This window comes from Crocodylus porosus, unplaced genomic scaffold, assembly GCF_001723895.1.
Source record: "Crocodylus porosus isolate Cpor-Errol unplaced genomic scaffold, CroPor_comp1, whole genome shotgun sequence".
Classification (NCBI taxonomy): domain Eukaryota; kingdom Metazoa; phylum Chordata; order Crocodylia; family Crocodylidae; genus Crocodylus; species Crocodylus porosus.
This window is the reverse complement of record NW_017728931.1, coordinates 125,408,028-125,428,437: the sequence shown is the minus strand read 5'-3', so window position 1 is coordinate 125,428,437 and position 20,410 is coordinate 125,408,028. Positions and strand designations below refer to the sequence as shown.

General features: G+C 40.8%; 1 protein-coding gene and 1 long non-coding RNA gene across 13 annotated transcripts in view; one reads left to right on the top strand and one right to left on the bottom strand.

The window, feature by feature from the left end:
• Positions 1-20,410, top strand: part of MAGI2 (membrane associated guanylate kinase, WW and PDZ domain containing 2) — a 1,214,455-nt gene that overhangs the window by 672,954 nt on the left and 521,091 nt on the right. The window lies entirely within an intron of this gene.
• Positions 19,283-20,410, bottom strand: part of LOC109315762 — a 14,824-nt gene continuing 13,696 nt past the window's right edge. Inside the window, exon 3 of the long non-coding RNA XR_002102602.1 lies at positions 19,283-19,294. This is a non-coding gene — a long non-coding RNA (uncharacterized LOC109315762). The remainder of the gene's footprint in view (positions 19,295-20,410) is intronic.

The window sequence follows — 20,410 nt, the reverse complement described above, 5'->3', positions numbered from 1 at the left end:
ATAAAGGTTTGTCAATTCATTTAGCCATTTAGGAAATGAAAAAATAAAGGTTTATCAGTTCAACACCATTATTATTTAAAATAAAACTAACACACACAATTTTAATGCATAAAAATAGAAATTCAGACTACATAGTGAAGGGTATTACTAATTTACTTTTTGTCCATGGTTTGTATCAAGAAGCTATATTAGGAGGGTAAGTAGAATTCAGTTAATTCAAAGCAGCACAAAATTAATTTAATGAAGAAAAGTATTCTTAAATGTTTGCATATAGTAAGCCCTCTTTTAAAAACATATTTAAAACTTAATGAAGTATTGGATAGAGTGAAGAGTGATTAACTAAATGAATTAAGTTGATTATTTCAGATTAGCTAGGGAAACATTTAAAAAATACCCAAGTAAATGTGCTTAAGTTTCTACTTACTTAACTCTCTTGAACATTAGATAATTCCCTAAATTCCTGTAAGCTGCCCATCACATTTTTAAAACTAGTAGATCTCATCCACTGAGATCATTTTTATTCATACTTTTCATCATCCATTGATTCTTATTTATTATTTATTTAAATGTTTTGAGATACTGTAACCAGTTTATTCCTCCCTGGTACCTATACAAAAAATCCTTGAACAGTTGCAACCATACTAGAAGAAGACTCAATTCTTAAAGAGATATTCCCAGAACCACCCATCCTAGCCTATAAACAAGCACCAAACCTCACCAACCTCATCACTGGAAGCAAATTTCCTATGGTCCAAAACACACCAAGTGGATCCAGACCATGCCACGACAAGAAATGCAAAACCTGCCAACATAGCTCTACCACCCCCACAATAACTACAACTAAATCTCACAACAGAACCATCACCATTCCTGGATCTTACACCTGCACCTCCAAAAATGTAATATAGCTCATCCAGTGCACTAAATGTCTACCCCAGGAAAAAGTATAGGAGAAATCAAATAACAACTGCGTACCAGAATGAGCGCACACCACAAATCTATCAAAGACAAGAATCTATCAAAGACAAGAAATATGGGAGCACATTTCTCACAAGACAATCACTCTGTCTGCAATCTCTCAGTTCTAATTCTCAAAGGAAATTTACAAAACCCCTTTTGAAGGTGAGCCTATGAACTTCACTTCATAAACCTATTGGATACAAAAAAAATCATGGACTAAATATAGACACTGGATTTATGCCACATTATATCCTGCCTGACATCTGATACTCCAGGAAGAACACAAAGCAACTGCAGATACTTCTTCAACCTGAAGAAGGGTGTTTGTACCCAAAAGCTTACAAAGAAGAATTTTTCCAACTATTTTAGTTGGTCTAATAAAAGCTATAAGATTTACCCTAAGAACCTTGTTTGCCTATGTAACAAGTTCAGATGTTAAAATATTCATATTCCATTTTAAACGTTTCCTTTAAAACATTAATTTTTAAAAAATTCCAATTTAAATGTTAAAATATTAGCAGTTTTCACCAACTTGGAACATTTTCTTCCATTAGCTGTAAGACACCTTTGCAAATATAGGGCATCCTGGGAAAAAATATTCCTTATCCCTCTAAACTCAAATGAAAATCTCCACTCCTAGAACGTGACTTAGACCAAGTTCTTATTTTCAGAATTTGGAATATACTGAAAGAAACATTTCATAGTTCCTCTAACTCAATAACAGTAGTACTGTATTTCAGAAATTGTGTTTATGGGCTTGGTGTGATGGTTAAACTTTCCAGTAATGGTGAGCGTTATTTGGGAAGGGCAGCTTATAAATCAGATAAATTTTAAAAAACAACCAGTAATTTGTAGAGCAGGCAAGATAAGATCATTCTTTAAAAAAACCTTGTAAAAAGAATTCTTGGATAACAGTGTCATTTTTTAAGACTCCATTTTTGTTATGATTGGTTCTCTCTTTAGAATTTTGCTGATAAATAAAGGCAATTTCATGTATAATGATGAGGGTAGAGGAAAGGAAAGCAAAGTATTAATGATAAGAGTGGATCCAAACGAAGGGCTAGGAAATGTTTTTGTGTCTAGATCTTATTGAACTTACGCCCCATCATCGCACTTGTGGGAAATCTTTTGGGTATGATATAAAACTGAAGTCCTGTCTACCTATGGGTATTAAATTCCTGTTTCAGGGATGCATATGGTAGCCATGTTGATCTGAGACAGAAAAGAAATGCAGAAAAAAGTCTAGAACTCCTCATTCAGAGATTATACCTTTTATTTGACCAACTAAGATTTTTTTTGTAATTTCTTAGTTGGTCTAATAAAAGGTGTCATCTCTGAACCCAGAGTTGTAAACTTTTGCATTTCTTTTTGAAATTCCTGTGGCTCTTCTCACGGTATTCAGGAGGGTTGTTCTTACTAATCTAAAAAGTTTACTGGGCAAGAATGTTTTGTCCACATTATAGATGCAGTGCCCATGCTTTCTCAATTCATATTTCATTCCCCTGGCTATACCTTATGATCCCTTCCAGCACCCTCCAAATCCCCTTACATAAGCGTTTTGTGGGGGATGGTCTGAGCCAAGAAATGTTGGATTTTGTCAACACTGCCTCACTGTCATACCTAGGCAGCTTTTATTTGATCTACCACAGGCAGCTTCAGTACAACTGCGCTGTTGAGGGAAAAAAAGCCATTTTGAAAACAAGACATGAGGCTTCAGTACCACTGAGGGGTAAGAATTTGAAAAGTGCTTGTGGGGGCAGTTAGTTGAAATGGTCATCCTCCTAATGACACCTCTGCTCATATATTTCCTTCCTATGGCTGTTCCTGTCTCTGTACTCTCTCTAATACTGCACGAGGACACAAAGGTGCCCAAAATAAAATCCTAGGTTTCTATTATAAATCTGACCTACTCTTCCATCCAGCAATGTATTCTCATTTATTGAAATGAAATGCCAAGCTAATCATAATTTTGGCCATATTACCTTTCTCCAGCACAGGTGGCGTATTAAAATCAAAAGGGTTCATAGAAATCTTACAGTATGGCTTTAGGCACTGATGGGAACCTCTTGCATGCAACAGTGATGTGTCTGGCATAAGAGTTAAAATAAAATATATACTTGAAATGAGTTTTCAGACTTCTGGAGGAATCAGTCCACCCCCCTCCCCGCCGTTTCCCCTCCCCATGTGAGATTATTGCTGCGAGGGAGATATTGAGAATATTGTCAACAGATAGACTTGTGCATGAACAATACAACCTTGATCCTGCCAGGTGCTGAGCCCTCTGGTCCTGAGCCATGAAACTTATTCAGTGCTTACTATGCACTTACATATATATTCACAAGCAGTGACTGGTATGAACAAGATGCCCTGAAAGCTTTCCTTTAAAAAATAGCATGCTTGTTTTACTACAGAAATAAAAAAGCCAAAGAGCTTCCCCTGAAGCCTGCTGCTCATATTTTTTTCCCTGAAGCCTGCTGCTCATACTACACGTTCATTTTTGCACTTTTGCTACTGTGCATTAAGTTTAGTACCTCTAATATGAGGTACTACATAAAGGCAAATTAGGCTGCTCTAATGCATAGTAGCGAAAGTGAGTACCTTTGTAGTGACGCTTAATGCACAGTAGATTAATTCTACTGTGCATTAGCTTATTAGCACTGTTTTTGCTGTGATGCTTAAATGGGCAGTAGAGTAGCCTACTTCTCATTAAAGCGTATGTGTAGATATGCCCATTGACATCTTCAGCAAAACACCAAAGCCTGAATGGGCACAGAACATAATCACACTTTTTACTCCAAAGATTGCTCCAAACCAAAGCTTCCATCATCTTTGCCCATGATGTATTAATCACATAAATAAGCAAAAGACATGAGAGTTTTCTTTATCAAATCTGTCATTAGTCTTACTTGATTCACACAGAGGGGCTTAGATGGCTGAAGGGATTTCTCCTGTAGGTCACAATTTGATTACAATTTGGGTAATAAGTGAAAGCAATGCGGTAGTCATTTTGTGGCCTTACAAGAAATATTAGTGATCTCAATCCATCTTTTATTAATTAGACAGAACCAACATTTTTTTAACCAAAAATTGAATGGAAATGGAGAACTGATCCCTTCAAATCAGGATAGAGATATATATGAAAGAATTTCTAGTATTGCAGTCTGTGCTGTTACATGTTTAAATGGAAAACATCTGTCTCTCAAAGCTATTAATTTGGCACTTTACAGAAATACTAAATACTGAATTGACAGCAAATTTCACTGAATGAAAAAGCCCTTAAGTACAAATAACAGGGCAAAATAAGTGTGTGTGTGTGCGCGCGCGTGTGTTCCTTCTTCCCTTCTCCAACTGAGAACCTGAAAGTCCAGTTTCATTTCCAAGTGAATTTTATGTCCTGTTTTATAAACACTTGAACAAAGGGGTTTGCAGTTTAAGTGCTAATCTGTGTCCCACATCAGAATTTTGCAAAGCAGTGCTGGGTATGCAATCCATGTAAACTCAGTTGAAGATTAAGTTGTAGTAATACCAATTTTCATAGCCTAAAGTGGGTTAACAAGACAGTTTTCATTGTTACCACTTTCATAACATGCATAACCAGTTTCAAATCTGGAATACTTCTGACCATAAAGACACAGCATGAAATGATACAATAGTAAATTTTACTGCATCAAGGTGAAGTGATTTCTCTGCATGCTGTGAGCCCAATATACAAGATCATACTGCAAACGGAGTAGAAAATTTATACAATGAATAGTTTTCTTTCAAAAGGTATGGAAGTCAGAACAAAAAAAGAACATTTGAGGAGGAGACCAAATGTTGAGGAAGGGCTTCTCTAAGCCTTCTGTTCAGTCTGACAATGTGAACAGAATATTTTCGATAATGCTACATGCATTCATAGGGACATGCTTCTGTTTACCTTTCAAAACTAAAAGTTTTCCATGTTTTTGTCAACTATCCTTGAATGCTAGAATTTAGACACTATGCATAGGGTGACCATACCAGTGACCAGTTTAGCTGAGACAGTCCTGAATTTCAGATGTCAGTCCTACCTGGTTCATGAGACTTAAAAGGAGCATCCTAGAAATGCAGGGGTGTGGGGCACAGTCCAGTGGGGGAGGCAGAGCGGCATGGCACACTAGGAAGATGAGTGGCAGGCACCTCTGCTGCCCCGCTGCTCAGCATGTGCTGCCCTGCCTCTGCCTCTGCCTGCAGTAATGCATTGACTTGTGGGGGTTGGAGGGGGAAGGAATGTGCCCTGAATTTCCCATTCTTCCATATAGTCACCCTATGTAAGTTGAAAATTTAAGGGAGTGCCCAATGTTATACTCCATCCACAAGAGCATGAAGTTACAAGGGTAATTTTAGACTTTCAGTTTAAATAAACCGTACATACAGTTTATATAAATAACTCTGCAATTGGTGATGTTCTATCAGTGGAGGATGCCTATCTTTTTCCTCTATAATAATAGAATAAAAGCTGATTCATTTTTTTGCTTGAGGCTTCTTAGAGACATAAAAAAGCAAAAATGGCACTTTATTTTAAACTCTGCAGGCCCCCACATCAAGCCCAGTGCATGCCAAGAAGAGGCATTGCATTAACTGAACCCGGTTTGCCCAACGACTCTATAGATTGGGCGCTTTAACAGGGGTATTTTGGTGCTTTAATCTAATAGATGACTGACTCAGCTTTAGATAAAAGCACCAAAAAGCTCCACTGAAGCACCTGATCTATACAGACGTTGGGCTTGGTCAGTGGCAATGCATAGGTGGTGCAAAGAGTGGCACATGCACCCCCTGAGAGCACTCATGCACCCCCTGCGAGGCTGCACTCTCACTTAGGTGATGGATGGGGGGGCAGGCAGGAGCACCGGTGCCCCCCCTGCGAGTACCAGCTGGGGAGCGGGAGTGCCACGGCCACTTCTAGGAGTGCTACAGCCGTTTCCTAGTCAGCACGGTCGGCCAGGGGGCACCTCCCCCCCAGTTGCTGACTGGTTGCTGAGGGGGGTACCAGCTGCCCATGGGTTTGGTCAAACTAATGTGCTGTTTCTTCCAGTAAAGCATTTTTTTCCCCATATCTGTCACCAGCCTGTGCTTTTAGTCTCTCTAGGTTCCTTTGCTTTTTTCTTTTTGGTTGGTGGTTTTTCTGGGGTTGTGTGCAAGCATTCATTGAATAGCTTGCATGCTGATCAAATGGTACTTGAACCTCATCTGACGCTGTGGAGATTTTCACCACATAGGTCATTTTTAAGTGGTTGAAATGATGTGAACACTTTTTCCCAGAGCCTTTCAACTGGTGGAAATGCATTTCCAGGAGTTGAAATATAACATTTGTGCATATCATGTATATTCCACAGAATCAAATTGTATTCATTTACAACTCAATTCAAAAGACCACTGAAATCAATAGGTGTCTTTTTGAATCTAAGCATCTGATGGAGCATCACACTATTGTACTTTGAACCATTTTAAATGTTGGTTGAGCCTGATTCTGTTTTATATATTTTGGTATTTCCATATTTCACAAATTGTAATTCTCTAGTAGCGTAAGAGTGATGTTCTAGCTATGATTGTCCAGAAGTTATGTGAAAGGCAAGGATTTCATAGGGTGATACCTTTTATTGGGCCAAGCTTTCTCAGGAACCTAAGGATGAATGTCTTGCATTCAAAAGCTTGTCTGACTTTATCCCAATTAGGTTAGTCCAATAAAAAGTACCACCCTAAGAAATCCTTTCTTCTCACACAATTCACTAGAGCATTCACAGCAAACAGAGTTCAAAACTAGGTACTGTATTTATTCAAATTCAAAATAAGGTTTCTTTCCCTCAGTGAACAGAGGGAAAAACAAGCCTTATCTTAGATTCAAATATCAGTGTTCTGGCTCTTCACCGGGGCGGGAGCTAGAGCTGCTGGGGCTGCCACTGCTTGGAACCGTAGAGTCAGCAGCAATGCAGTGAGTGTGGGTCAGGATCTAGGACTAGGGTCCAGGATCAAGTGACAGTGTGGGTGGGGAATGGGTGGAAGCATGGGTGGTTTGTGCCACAGCAGTATGTGTGGTGATGGAACAGCAGTGCCTGTGGGGAGTCAGGCAGGAGACAGGGCAGTAGCAGGAGTGGGCGATCAGGAAGCAGCAAGGGTTGGGGATTGGGTGGGGGGGCAGGTGGCAGGGGTGCAGGCAGGGGGAGTAAGCGGCAGTAGAGATGGGAGAAAAACATCAGGGGTGCAGGTGAGGGAGAAAGTGGAGGGGAAGCAAAATGTGGGGGATCAGGCGGCCTACCCCCCCTGTGGTTTAGAACAAACTTAAGATGATCCTCCGATAATAGATTCTATACATGAAAATTATAACAAATTTATACTTTTCCACATATAGAATCTAATTATTGGTGGGTTGTCTTAAATTCAAAGTCATCTTGGTTTTTCATAATCTTAGTAAAAGGTGTCTGTGTGCATGTTGTGAGACAGATGATAAAAAATAAGGGAGACATCCCTTCTCACTGCACACATTTTATTTTTCCTGGAGGATCGCATTCTTCAGCAGGAGAGCAGTTTAACTCTGCCAGATACAAAAAGGACTTGGGAATCTAAAAGTTGAGTACTGTGATGCTTGATTTTTAGCTTCCCACCGCCAAGGCTGGAATCCAGAACACTTCGTTAGGTACCCAGGCACAATACTCAGTCAGGGACTCAGTCAGTTACCCAGCACAATTCTGCTCAAGTGCTGTACCTGCAGAGCAAAACAGAAGAATTAGGTGCATCAGAACCCATAATATCCAAATTCTGAGCTAAGAGCTGACTTAGGATAGGCTTTGAAGAATATCAAGCAAAAGTGGGTGTCTGTATGAGCCACCTGAATCAGGACTTTCCAGATGATGCCTTCATCACTGCAGGATCCAGAGCCCAACAACATTTTTATTTTTTATTGAGTTAGTTATTAATCTGGGGATGCTAACCTTTTATGAAATAATTTATGGCTGGGACAACTGTCCAGCCGGTGGGAAACCTGGAGTCAGTGCCCTCGTCAGACTAAGGGAGTGCCAAACCATATCCTGCATCTCACAAAGAAGTGTGTTTGTGACAGGTTCAGGTTCCAGGGGCAGTCGTGATGCTCCCTGGTGGCTGCACAACCCCTGCCATGACTCTACCTCCAGAGCCCCTCACCTCCTTACTCTCTCCCACCATGCCTTTAACATTATTGTTTTATTGGGGGGAGGCTGTCCTAGAGTGAGTCTATGTGCAATCATTTCCCCATGTTGGGCCTCAGACTTCTCAATCTCCACCCTTTTTCTCTTTCTGAGACCTCTAGCTCCCATCCACTTTATTGAACAAAGCTTCTTGGTCCCAATTTATCTTACCCTCTGGGGCCTCTGTCTCTGCCCCCTTTTTGGGCGTTGGGTCCTCCGGCTTCAGTCTCTGCCCATCTTGGGTGCTGGGCCCTCGACCCCAAACTCTGCCCTGCTCCAGGCCTTCTGTCACCCAAGTCCAAGTCTTGCTCTTCTTGCACTCTGGGACCTCTGGCCCCTGAGACTAGCTGGGATCTGGCCCTTGTCTGTTCCCTGAGTCTGCCCTGGGCAGGGCTCATGATGGTTGTTTGCCTCTTAGGTGCTATTAGGTTCAGTGCACTTCCAGGTGCTATGGGACCTCCAAATCAGTGGACCAAACTATAACCAAAATATAAGCCCTTCTGGCTATAACAAAAACTCTCAGCCTGCTGACTGTCTCCTAAACTTTTTCTTCCTTCTGAGTCTCAGTCCCCTAACAGCCCTCTGCTTCTTACTTGCTGTTCTCAAGCTTAGTGGGGTCTCAGTCAGTCATTTCCCCTATCTCTGTCTTGGGCTTATAATTCTCCCAGCACCTGCCCCTTTCTGGTCAGGTTTCCAGCAGGTGCCCTCTAATTATCCTCATTACCTGGGCTGTATAGCGACCCAGTGGCAGCTGTGCCCTGCCTCCCTTGCAGGGCTTTTGCTCCCCCAGGGCTGGGCAAAATACGCCTGTGAGGCCAGATCTGGCCTGCAGCAGGTCTTTATCCAGCCTGTGGTGGGTTCCTCCTGGCCCAGGCACATTCTGCCGCACCCCCGGCATGAAGTAGGGCTGGGGCAGCTCTGTGGCGGGAGTGCCTTTTAGACAGCCCACGTGGGAGCAGCTCCTGACTGCCACCACCACTGGCCCCAGCCCCATGATACCAGTGGGGACCTTTACCCTACGTGTCCCATACCTGCTCTGGGCTGTCCCATCCAGAATTAGTAGCGGTGGCATAGGACAGAAGCTGTTACTCAGTGCGGGGGAAAAGTGGCCCCTCCCCATCCTGCTGCCACTGTTCCTACTGCAGCCACCTGGAGCCTGTGCCGGGCTGCCTTGATTAAAAATTAAACCTCATTAATGTTACCTTTATGTTACATATTGTACCCTTTTTTACAGCACTATATTTATCAACAGCCATTGTTCATTCATAAAATAGTATTTATTCTTTAAAAGGCTTCATATAATTTGTTTGCTGTTTTCTACTCCTACGCTGATTGTCCTATTGTAACCAAATTATGATATATCACATGGCTAAAACTGCCACTGTGTTCTTGCTTGGTTTTCTTTATTTTACATCTCCCATGTGCTATATCCAGCTAGGAATAAAAGTACAGTAAAACACTTAAAAATAATTAAGTTTTGAACATGCTCTGTTTTGCATGTACAAAGGTAGTCATATATTTTCAATCCAAGTATTTTTTTACGTAAGATAAAGGGAAAGTACTAACAAGAAGATAAAAGTACAGAGGCTATAAGGCTAGGGAAAGAAATTACACACAAACTGGTGTAAGTGATCAGAAATCAGTTCAAATCTGTAACACAACAGAAGTTGAGTGTACATAAACTGCTTTCAAAATGGCTGAAACTAGTTTAAGATAAACCAGAATGGATGTAGTATCAAATTTAACTGATTTAGATTAAATTGGTTTATTGAACTTCTGTCTCCTCCAGATTCAAATTAGCTCACAGTCCCCCAATGTCTCAGGATGCTTTGCACCTCCCCAGCAAACCCCCCCTTGCAGGGTGGGTGGGCTAGCCTTGGCCCAAGCTATCTGCTCCGGCCAAGCAGCGAGGTGTGCTCTAGAACCCCCTGGCTTCTGGCCCAGGCCACTGCAGGCATGTTGCTGCATTTCTGGAATCAAAAGTGAATGTCTGTGCACTTGCTTATTGAATCAGTGTATGCATCTTAGACTAACCTGTACTTAGCCTAAGAGAGCACAGTGTGTGCCTGCTCTGTAACATGTTGCATCTTGATGTCAGAGTGGAAGCCGGTCTAATTGATAACTGACTTCTGGAAAATTTAAAGGAGCAATACACAGAAACTAAAATGTATATGAGGGGACCATTCTAAACGGGGACCATTAAGACAATTTAGTGTGGTTCTTTGTGTAACACCCTGCTGTGGGGCACTAACCACTGTCAGTAGCAGCTTGTGGAACCCTGGGGCACCAGCTAGACTCATCCTTTTGGGTTCCTTGGGGCTAATGACAAATCTCAGGATCCCGGTACAGGGATACCTCCTCTAACAGCACTGTGACAGAACAAGTAACTATTTACAATATTTATTTTACAATATATATATAGATATGTATGAATTTATATTCAGCTATTTACATACACACTTACCTTTATAATCATATACATACACCGCTATCTATTTTAAGGTTTAATTTGTAACTCAGTTAATTTATGGAATAGTACTAATGAATGTCAACACATAAATATGTAACTTTGTAACAACATATATACACGTATAGGTAGGCACAGGCGACTGGTACCTCCTGAGTTGGGGGAGCACTTGCCTCACCAGCAGCCAGTCAGCAACCGGGGGGAGGATCCTCACCAATCACGCTGATCTGGAAATGCCATCAGCATGCCAGAAGGGCCAGAGGCATGCCCAGAAGTGCCAGCAGTGCTTCTCCTGGCGTCCTCGCTCCCTGGATGATGCTATCAGGAGGAGCACCAGTGCTCCCTCCTGCCCCCCTGCCTGTTGCCTAAGTGGAGAACACTGGCTGTCAGGGGGTGCATGTGCACCCCCATCCACCCCATACATGTCACCACTGTAGGTCGGTGATCACACCCCTGGTAAAGCAACAGTAGGTCTATTGCCCATACAGTAAGGTAACCTTCTGTGTATCCAAAACCCAAAAGAAAAAAAACAGGGGCATTCCCTCTTTGTGTAAAAGGATACAGTCCCAGTAGGTCTGTCATAGACACCCAGAATAACAGTCTTTCAGTTGACTACTGTTGTCTTGAAGTCACCTTAGTTCAGGCAAGTGTAATCATCCAGGTATGGGTGCGATGGGAGCTCCCTTGATGGCCCCAGGGCTCTACTCCTGATGCTGGCTGTTACCTTTGCTCAGGCTGCTGAAACACATAAACAACCTTCTCCTCCATGACACCCCTCTCTGCTTCTGAGACAGGGATGCTGGGCCTATTTTCCTGGTTGCTTACTCCCAGCGCCCTTGTTGACCCAACCCTCAGTGTTAAGGTTTCTCTAGCAGGGCTCCCCCTCCCGTTCCCCTCAACTACACTCTCACTAGCTGAGGCTGGTCTCCCCTCCGAGCCCCCCTTTAATCAGACCCAGGATTCATCTCTGGGCTCTACTCGCTTCCCTCACTCATGACAGGTGGCTCAGCATCTGCAGCCTCCTGCACTCGCTCCTCCAGCACCCCAGCGAAATCCCTGCAACAACCCCTCAGCGGTCTCCGAAGGCCAACTTTCCGCATCAGGTCTCAGCAACCAGCCAATCCTGGCCACAGAATGCTGGGGCCCTGAAAGGGACCCTGTTTCCAAGGCCTGAAGGCAGAATTGCTGCCATCTTTCATTCTGGTGTCCTCAGGGGGAACAGAATCTCCCAGACTCAGCTGGGTTTCCACTCACCACGATGCACCCACTATGGGTGAGTATCCCTTCTGTTGCATTATCCCTTCTGCTACAGTCTGGTACACTTGTATAACACAAGCCATGGTTTTTCAATATTTGGGGGCATATATTTGAAGGATACATGCAATATTGGTTTTAAAAATAAAAGTGAAAGAATCTACCACGTGACTTTTTGTTAATTATCCACATGACAAGAAGTGAACATCTTAGCTGTAGCCTGAATTTATTTAACTTAAGCTTTCAGCACTCCACTTTTTGCTAGATCTTTTGTAAAAGGCAGATCATAAACCACTGAAACTCCATGTTTGCTTTAAAAACTTCTACAAAAAGATAAGAAATCATCATATATCTTTGGCATTATTCAAAAATGTGATTTTTTTTTTTTTTTTTGAAGAGCCCTTGAGTGCTTTGAGTGTGGTCCTGGAACTTGCAAGGTTTTGGACTTGCATGTGATTTGGCTTCTACTCACCCAGCTCCTGAGTCTTAAATTTTCTTATTCCCTATTTATATCTAGCTTGCTCCAACAGCAGCAACATATTATGAGTTCATTTAGCTTTATGTGTGTTTAAATGTGTTTCTATAATAGTGTGATATCTTTAGGGACTGTGGAATCATTTGCAGGAGAAATTACCTCATTCTTTGAAATAGCATTTTGTACAACTATTACTTTTCTCAGTTTTTTCCCCTTCTGGTTTTTGATTCCTACCGCATACAATTTTATTATCTAAATATATGCATCACCCTTCCCTACAGCTAATAGGTCATTGCTGCAGTAGCTATAATAGCTGCTATAATAGCTGCTGCCCCAGTCACCCCACCATATTGCTACTGACTGGGTGGGGAGAGAGGGAAAAAAAAACCCATCTGTCGCTGCAGCCATAGGATCACATGAGCAGCACAGCAGCAGCTGGAAGCACTGCAGCTGCCCTGTGCGGCTGCCTCACTTGTTGCATCTCTTCATTACTGTTATGGATACAGCCAGTGAATAGATTGAGCATTGCAGTCATGGCAATGTGTTGACTTTTTAGCTTTGGTGATCTCCCAAGAAATAGCAAACAAACAGAGTCCATAGCATATCTCAATTGTTATTTCCAGGACAATGCATCCACAAGAGGATACTAAATGTATTTGGTGACGGCCACCATCTCATCTAATACTACTTATTGAACTAGGTGAAGACAGAGGGTGTCTGAACTGGTTGAACTTAAGAGCCAGAATCTGTTGCTAAGGTCTGTAAGAGAGAGAGATCAACATTATAAACACTGACCAGTGAATGATGGAAGCGGTTCTATATGTAATTAATAGATTTTGAGGGATATGAGTGTGTTTTCTCTTTATATAACAAAGATGCATGTGATATAAGTTATGTGTACTTAGGCTAGGTATAAGCACCATTTGTGGATACCTGTGGCTAAGGACAGACACCATCTCTTCTCATGTGTAGGCATTTACTCTGAGCTTTTCATGAGTTGTGAAAAACTTTGAATTCACCCAGTACATATACTGTGCAATGGCTGCTATACAGAAGCTATGCCAGTTTCTATACTTCTTATGACTTGTCCTTATTACTGAACCTCTTCCCCTGCTTACTTCCGGAGTACTAGATAGTTCTACTGGATGGTAGGGCTAGGATTCAGACAAACCTAGACAAACTGGAGGATTGGGCCAAAAGAAATCTCATGAGGCTCAACAAGGACAAGTGTAAAGTTTTTTTTTTGTTTGTTTGTTTGTTTGTTTGTTTTTTTGCACCGGTCCTGGAAGCACTGCAATACCAGGTCAATGCATGGAGTGGATGGAGCACGCTCCAGGTCCACCAACCAATATCAAAAAGAATCTGCTCAATATAGACCTCCTATGGAGGACATATCAGAGACAATTACCCTGGGGAGCTCGCCTACGTGGTCACGCTGCTTCCCCTGCCAGTGTAAAATCCTGCACTTAGGATGGAACAATCCCACACACCAGTACAGGCTGGGGGCTGACTGGCTGGGCAGCAGCTCTGCAAAAAAGGACCTGGGGTTACAGTGTATAATAAACTAAATATGAACTAGCAGTGTGCCCTTATTGTAGAAAAGGCTAATGGCGTAGTGGGCTGCATCAGTAAGAGTGTTGCCAGCAGGTCAAGGGAAGTGATTATTCCCCTCTATTCAGCACTGGTGAAGCCACATCTGGAGCACAGTGTTCAGTTTTGGGCCCCCCACTGCTGAAAGGATATGGACAAATTGGAAAGTCTAAAGGAGGGCAACAAAAACAGTGAGGGGGTTGGGAGACATGACTTCTGAGGAAAGCCTGAGGGAACTGAGCTTATTTAGTCTACAGAAGAGAAGACTGATAGGGGACTTAATAGCAGCCTTCAACTACCTGAAGAGGGGTTTGAAAGAGAATGGAGCTAGACTGTTCTCAGTGGTTGCAGATGACAGAACAAGGAGCAATGGTCTCAAGTTGCAGCAAGGGAAGTTTAGATTGGATATTAGGAAAACTTATCTCTTCAAGTGAGAACTTTGCATCAGTCATGTTGTTTCTTTGGGTAGGGCTCTCTTTGAACTGTAGTTGAGAGAAATTCTAGTAAGTCTATGTTGCAGTTACTGTTTTGTTGGCTCGTTTGAGGCTGGAGCTCTTCAGCAACTTCATCTACATTGAGAGTTTATGTTTACAGAGCACTTAAACTGATTACAGTTTATATATATACACATACACAGAAACATATACACACATACATATACACATACACGTGTAAAACACACAGGTTTTTTTATATATACACACACACACACACACACACACACACAAACACACACATATATATATAGTTTATTATATAGTTTACCTAAATCTAAATTACACAGATTACACATACCTTCTTTCATCAAGTAATCAAAAGGCTGGCCTGTTCAATGTGCCCAATTTTTTACTTTCAAATTGGTGTGATCTGGTCAGTCCAATAAAAACAAACTGAATGGTCTAGTAGACATATTATGTATTCTGATATGTCTACTGCTTACCATGATGACAAACTGATGCCACAATAACAAAGTAAAATTGTGGCATCAACCTTTACATATGTAACATAGATAAGATTTCTGAATCTACATGGCCATAATTAGTCTAATTTTATTTGAGGACAAATCAGTGATGAATGTTTTTTGTGCTTTTTGGATAAAAATTAATTCACAAAACCAGGTAACAAATACTTTCAAGAAGAGACCGGATAGGCACCTGGCTGGGGTCTTATGACCCCTGCCACCCACAGTGCTCCTTCCTGCCCATGGCAGGGGGTCGGACTAGATGATCTGTCTAGGTCCCTTCCAACTCATTGATTCTATGATTGAATTGAATAATATTGGACTAATTTAAATCTATACATTCCATCTTTAAATCACCCTGTTGTGTCTTTCAGTTTCATTGTTCCTTTAAAAGTGGGTGATCTGATGGACTTCATGCATTCTGGTAACTGGGCTAAATAGATATTTTACAAGTAATTGTGACTTTATGGGAGTTAGTGGATGTAATGCCATCATGCAGCTGTGCATAGACACACACACACAAGCATATTTTTATTTTAATTAAAAAATACTGCTGTTTCTGTCAGCAAATTAATTGTAAGGAAAAAATCTAGCTGGAGGTACTCGAGACTATACTTGTACTTCAGACTTTGTTACTGTGGTGTTGAACCAAATGCAGATTACTTGTTGTTTTGGTTTCCTCTACTGCCAGTAAATCACTTAATGTAGAGTTGGAAAGCCCTTGCCTCTAGTCAGTCCTCTTCCTCAAGGTCAACTGATTCAAAGGACAACATTCTTGGTTAGCTTTTCAGACCCAAAAATGCTACTAGGTTTTGTGTTTACAGCAGCTTTGTGTACTAGGAATTAAATTGCATTATGCAAAGTATTTATGTCTACCACATTTCTAAAACACTGTTTTTAAATAGTTGTGTTTTGTTTCACTTATAAATCCCATTGGCTCAAAATCAAACAAATCTGATTGAATGTTTGTCTTGATGTAAGGTCCAATTATGGATTCAGTTAAAATATTCTATTTGGCATACTACATATGATTGTCCAGACGTTTTAACAGTGTTCTACAGACTTCTGATTAAAAAAAGACAGTATTTGATTCCAGTCATGCCTTTTCTTTCTTACTACTCTTGTGCTGGCTACCCAGAGTTCAAAAAAAAGAGGGCTGATATTTCTGTCCTCCAAGAAATCTAAATAGCAATTGAATATATAAAATAACAAACACATTTGTCAGCAGAGAAATCTGAAAAATTAAAGTATAGGTGGGTAGGGTTAGTGATTTGTAGTGTGTATAACACAAAGTCACATAGAATTTTCTGTTCTAGTGCATTAAAATTTAATAGATATAGCTAATGATCCAGGGGTTAGATTTGTTCTGGCAAATGTGAAATTATGAATTCTATTCTTCTTTTGCATTGTCTGCATTTAACTTTTAATGCAGACAACTCAACATTTTATCATTCTTCTGTTTGTAAAGCTCTCTGAATTTGGGAAATACCATTATGTTTCGGAAGAATGTTTGAATGAATGTTTGGATCTTGTCATCCATCACTCTTGTGCCCTTCTATCCATGAAATCTACTTTTAGGGAAGTTATTAAAAGTTATATGTCATACTTGATCTGGGCAGTCCAATAAAAACAAACTGAATGCTCTGAAAGACAAACTGATGCCACAGTAATGAAGGGCTCAATTTTCAATTTAGTAGATATTTAGCGAATAGTGAATCCAACAATGAGGGATTATAAGATTTTTTGAAATGCCTTATTCAGTATATATTCTAGAATTGACTATTTTTATTTCTCAAAGCTTATTTGTCTCTGTTCTACAGCTGTTTTGAACCATGCTGAAATGGAGTTTCAGTTCTTCCTTGTGGATAGACCAACTGTAAATAACTATTAGTGACTCAACGCCTCTCTTTTGAATGATTCCAAGTTTGAAATATTCTTTCTAGGACAGTTAAAAAAAATGATGGAGCTTAATCAACATACTGCTTCCTCAGCTTTAATATTATGGGAAATTACTTATTCTTCTTGCAAAGACTTACAATACCGTATACTTCTGCACAAGAAAAAAACATGATACAGAAATAGATACATTAGTAAGAAAAATTACATCTTTAGATGAGGATTATGTCACAAATCCTTTGTGGGATAAACTATGCATTATTATCAAGATGAGATATAAATTGAATAAATTACTGTCCCAGGAGGCAGAGTATGCTTTATATAGATTACACCAATCTTGTTGGGAATCGGGGAACATGTAGAAAGATTAGTACCAAAGAGACTAAAAAGTAAATCCAACCATAATAAAATATCAGCTATAAGAGACTGTCTGTACCATAGATATATTACACATTAACCAACAGTTCAGTTAATTCTATTTTCAGTTGTACATGGAAAATCTGAATGTTACTAGTGAGGAAACAGACATGTCCCCAGATTTTTTACCCATATAACAAATTTCAGAGATGGAAAAGGAAATTTTGTAGGCTTCATTCTCACTAGATTAAATAACTTTGGCCTTAAAGGGAAGGAAAAACAATACATTTCTGGATAGTGATGAATTTCCTGTGGGATTTTATAAAAAATTAAAGATATGCTGTTACCTCAATTATTAAACATATTTAATGGTAGTAAAAAACAATTTAAACTTCCAGCCACTTTATGTGAAGCTGTTGTTTCCCTAATTCCTAAAATAAGCAAGGATTCTATGAAGTGGTCTAATTATAGACCAATTTTTTAAATCAATGTAGACACCAAAAGTTTAGCCAAAACTTTATCACACAGTTTGGAACAAGTCCTCCCTAAGAAAATTTTTTTAAAAATCAAGTCCGATTTATCAAAAAAGACATGGTCCAGATAATGTACATAGGTTATTGGTTTAGTAACAGTAGCACAAAATTTAAGACTGTATGGCTCTTTCACTACTTTATTCAGAGAAAGCCTTTGATTGAAAGCCCTTTCTTGGAAGTACCTTTCTTGTGTCTTACAAACTCTGGGATTTCATAAAAGATTACATAAGTGGATACATGTGTTATGTTTCAAGATAGGTATGCCCAACAACATTTTAGGTGATCCATTGCACTTGCAAAGGGGGACCAAACAAGGTTCTCCATTATTCACACACACACCCTGCCCTTTGATTTGATTTAGCATCAAAACCATTGCCTATGTCTTTAAGTAATAAGGGTGACAGGTGTTAAGGTATGAGACAGTGAATACAGGATTCTGTTGCATACAGATGATGCACTAATTTCTGTAAAATCCCAAGAGATAGGTTCCTGCCCTTTTATCATTAAATCAACAACTTTAGCAATCTGTCTGGTTATAAATTAATTGAACTAGTTCTGAATTACTTGGACTAGATAAATATACTACAAACGATATGTTTAGCAAATGGCATTTGCAGTGGCAATCAAAATACTTATTTTGGCATCAAAATATCCAAGCATATGAATATTATTGTCTATCAGAACTTTCAGAAGAGTCTTGATGTTATATTACAGGATCTGAACAAATGGAATACTGTGGCAATAGTCTTGTGGGGGCATGTTAATATTTTTAAAATGTGTATTACCTCACCTAATAAATCAGTTATGTAACCTACCAGTTGTAATCCCTCAACCCTATTTTAATAAAGTCAGCTGAATGTTCAACAGGTTTCAATGGGGAGAGGATTAAAGGGCTCAATTTTCATTTTAAAAGGATGTAAATACTAATTGAAATTAGTGCCTTTCATCTTCCAAACTTTTGACAATATCACAATGTCTTCGTAGTAAGTCAAGCTTATGCACTGGACGATGGATATAACCAATGACGCTCCTGTATTCATGGAAATTAAACAGGCTCTTATGTTTCCCTTTCCATTATAAATTGCATAAGATCTTCTTGTCATCCTGTTTCTAATTCTCTAATTTCTACAATTTTTTACAGACCAACAAGCTTGGAAAAATTTGGTAGACATACTGAAGTTTCTTTGTTACATTATAAGGTCTCTATTTAGGGCAATCCAATTTTGAAGTATTGAGCCTACAAACCAATGTGGAGAAAATAGATGGGTAAGGGTATTCTATGTGCAGATCTGCTTCTAGTAGAAAATCATATTAAGTCCTTCTCTGAGTTATGTGATGAATCTGAACTTCCAAAAACAGTTGGACGGCAATATATGGGATTGCATCAAGTATTAGAAAATAATTTTGTACCTGAGGCTTTTGGTGTAGGAAATGATGTAGGAGATACACTCATATTTCCATTGCAATCTGCTTGTCTTCCCAACCCTGGGCCATCATTGTATAAAAATATAATTGTTGCCACCAGGACTCAACTAGTCGCTCTTGTGCTGCTCTCGCTTGGGTGATTGATGTTACGCACCTCTTGGGCTCACACCTTTGCCTGAGCTGGTGACTTCCACCCGACTCCTTGACCCTATGCTCACCTGCCATGACTTGATGACCTCAGTGTCCAGGGTCGTTCATCGGGCATGCACGTTGGCCCAAGGTTCCTCCCAGCGGTTACTCTTGGGGCTTTGCCACCCCTACACCCCGGCCTCACGCCTCCTGTGTAGCAGTGTCGAGCTGATCTGTGTTTTGTTCCTGGGACTCTCGACCAGGGCCTACTCGGGCCCTCCCACCAATACTGTCTAGGCCTACAGTGCAGGTCTACTACACTCAGATAGCCTCTGGACCTCAGAAAAGAACAAACCCAAAATAAACAGAAAAAAGACGCTCCAACTCAAAACTAGGCACACTGTCCCTTTAACTGCCGCCCCACACTTCACCGGGATACCGGCTGCCTTATGCCTAGCCACTCAGTTCCCTGCCTACTCCAAGGCACCTCTTGTTCCAGCGACAATGCTTCCCTCGGCTGCTCCTCTTTCTTTGATCCCTCGCAGTCCCTCTCTCCCAGGGCTGATCTCTTCAGGGATACCCCCTGCTGTCTTCACGAGGTGATCCTGATGTCCCTCCGCAGCCACATCTGCCACGTCATCTGGATGACCCTCTTTTCCCTTCTTACACTCATCCCGGATGTTCCTCCTCTTCTGGCCCAGTGTACCAGCTGGCCTCAGCTGCAGGGACATCTGTTGCTGTCTCCTCTCCCTCTCCACTGGTTCCGCAGTGTGCGCCACCATTTTTATTCATGCCAGCTGGCATTCAGCAGTGACATCACCAGCCAGCTGCAGCTGTATAAACAAGTGGCTGACGAGCCACGCGGATTTTGTCTCCCATCTTTCACGTGCTGTTTCCTGAGCTGCTGGCGAGTATCCTTGTGTCCCTCACGTCCCAGGACAATAATATTACATAGCAGACCAGATACAGACTAGTTATGACTGAAGTGGAATGGAAACCTAGGCATTCAGATGACAGAATTCCACTGGAAATCAGCAATGCACAATATTCAAGCACTGACAATTGCTCTTATATAAAATATTCTTCCATAACAAAAGATTGTTTTTCATCTTCCCTGGGCTCCTTTTAAACTTAAATGTCCTGCCACTAGATAGACAAGGTTCTTTGAGTGAATCTGATATTGTT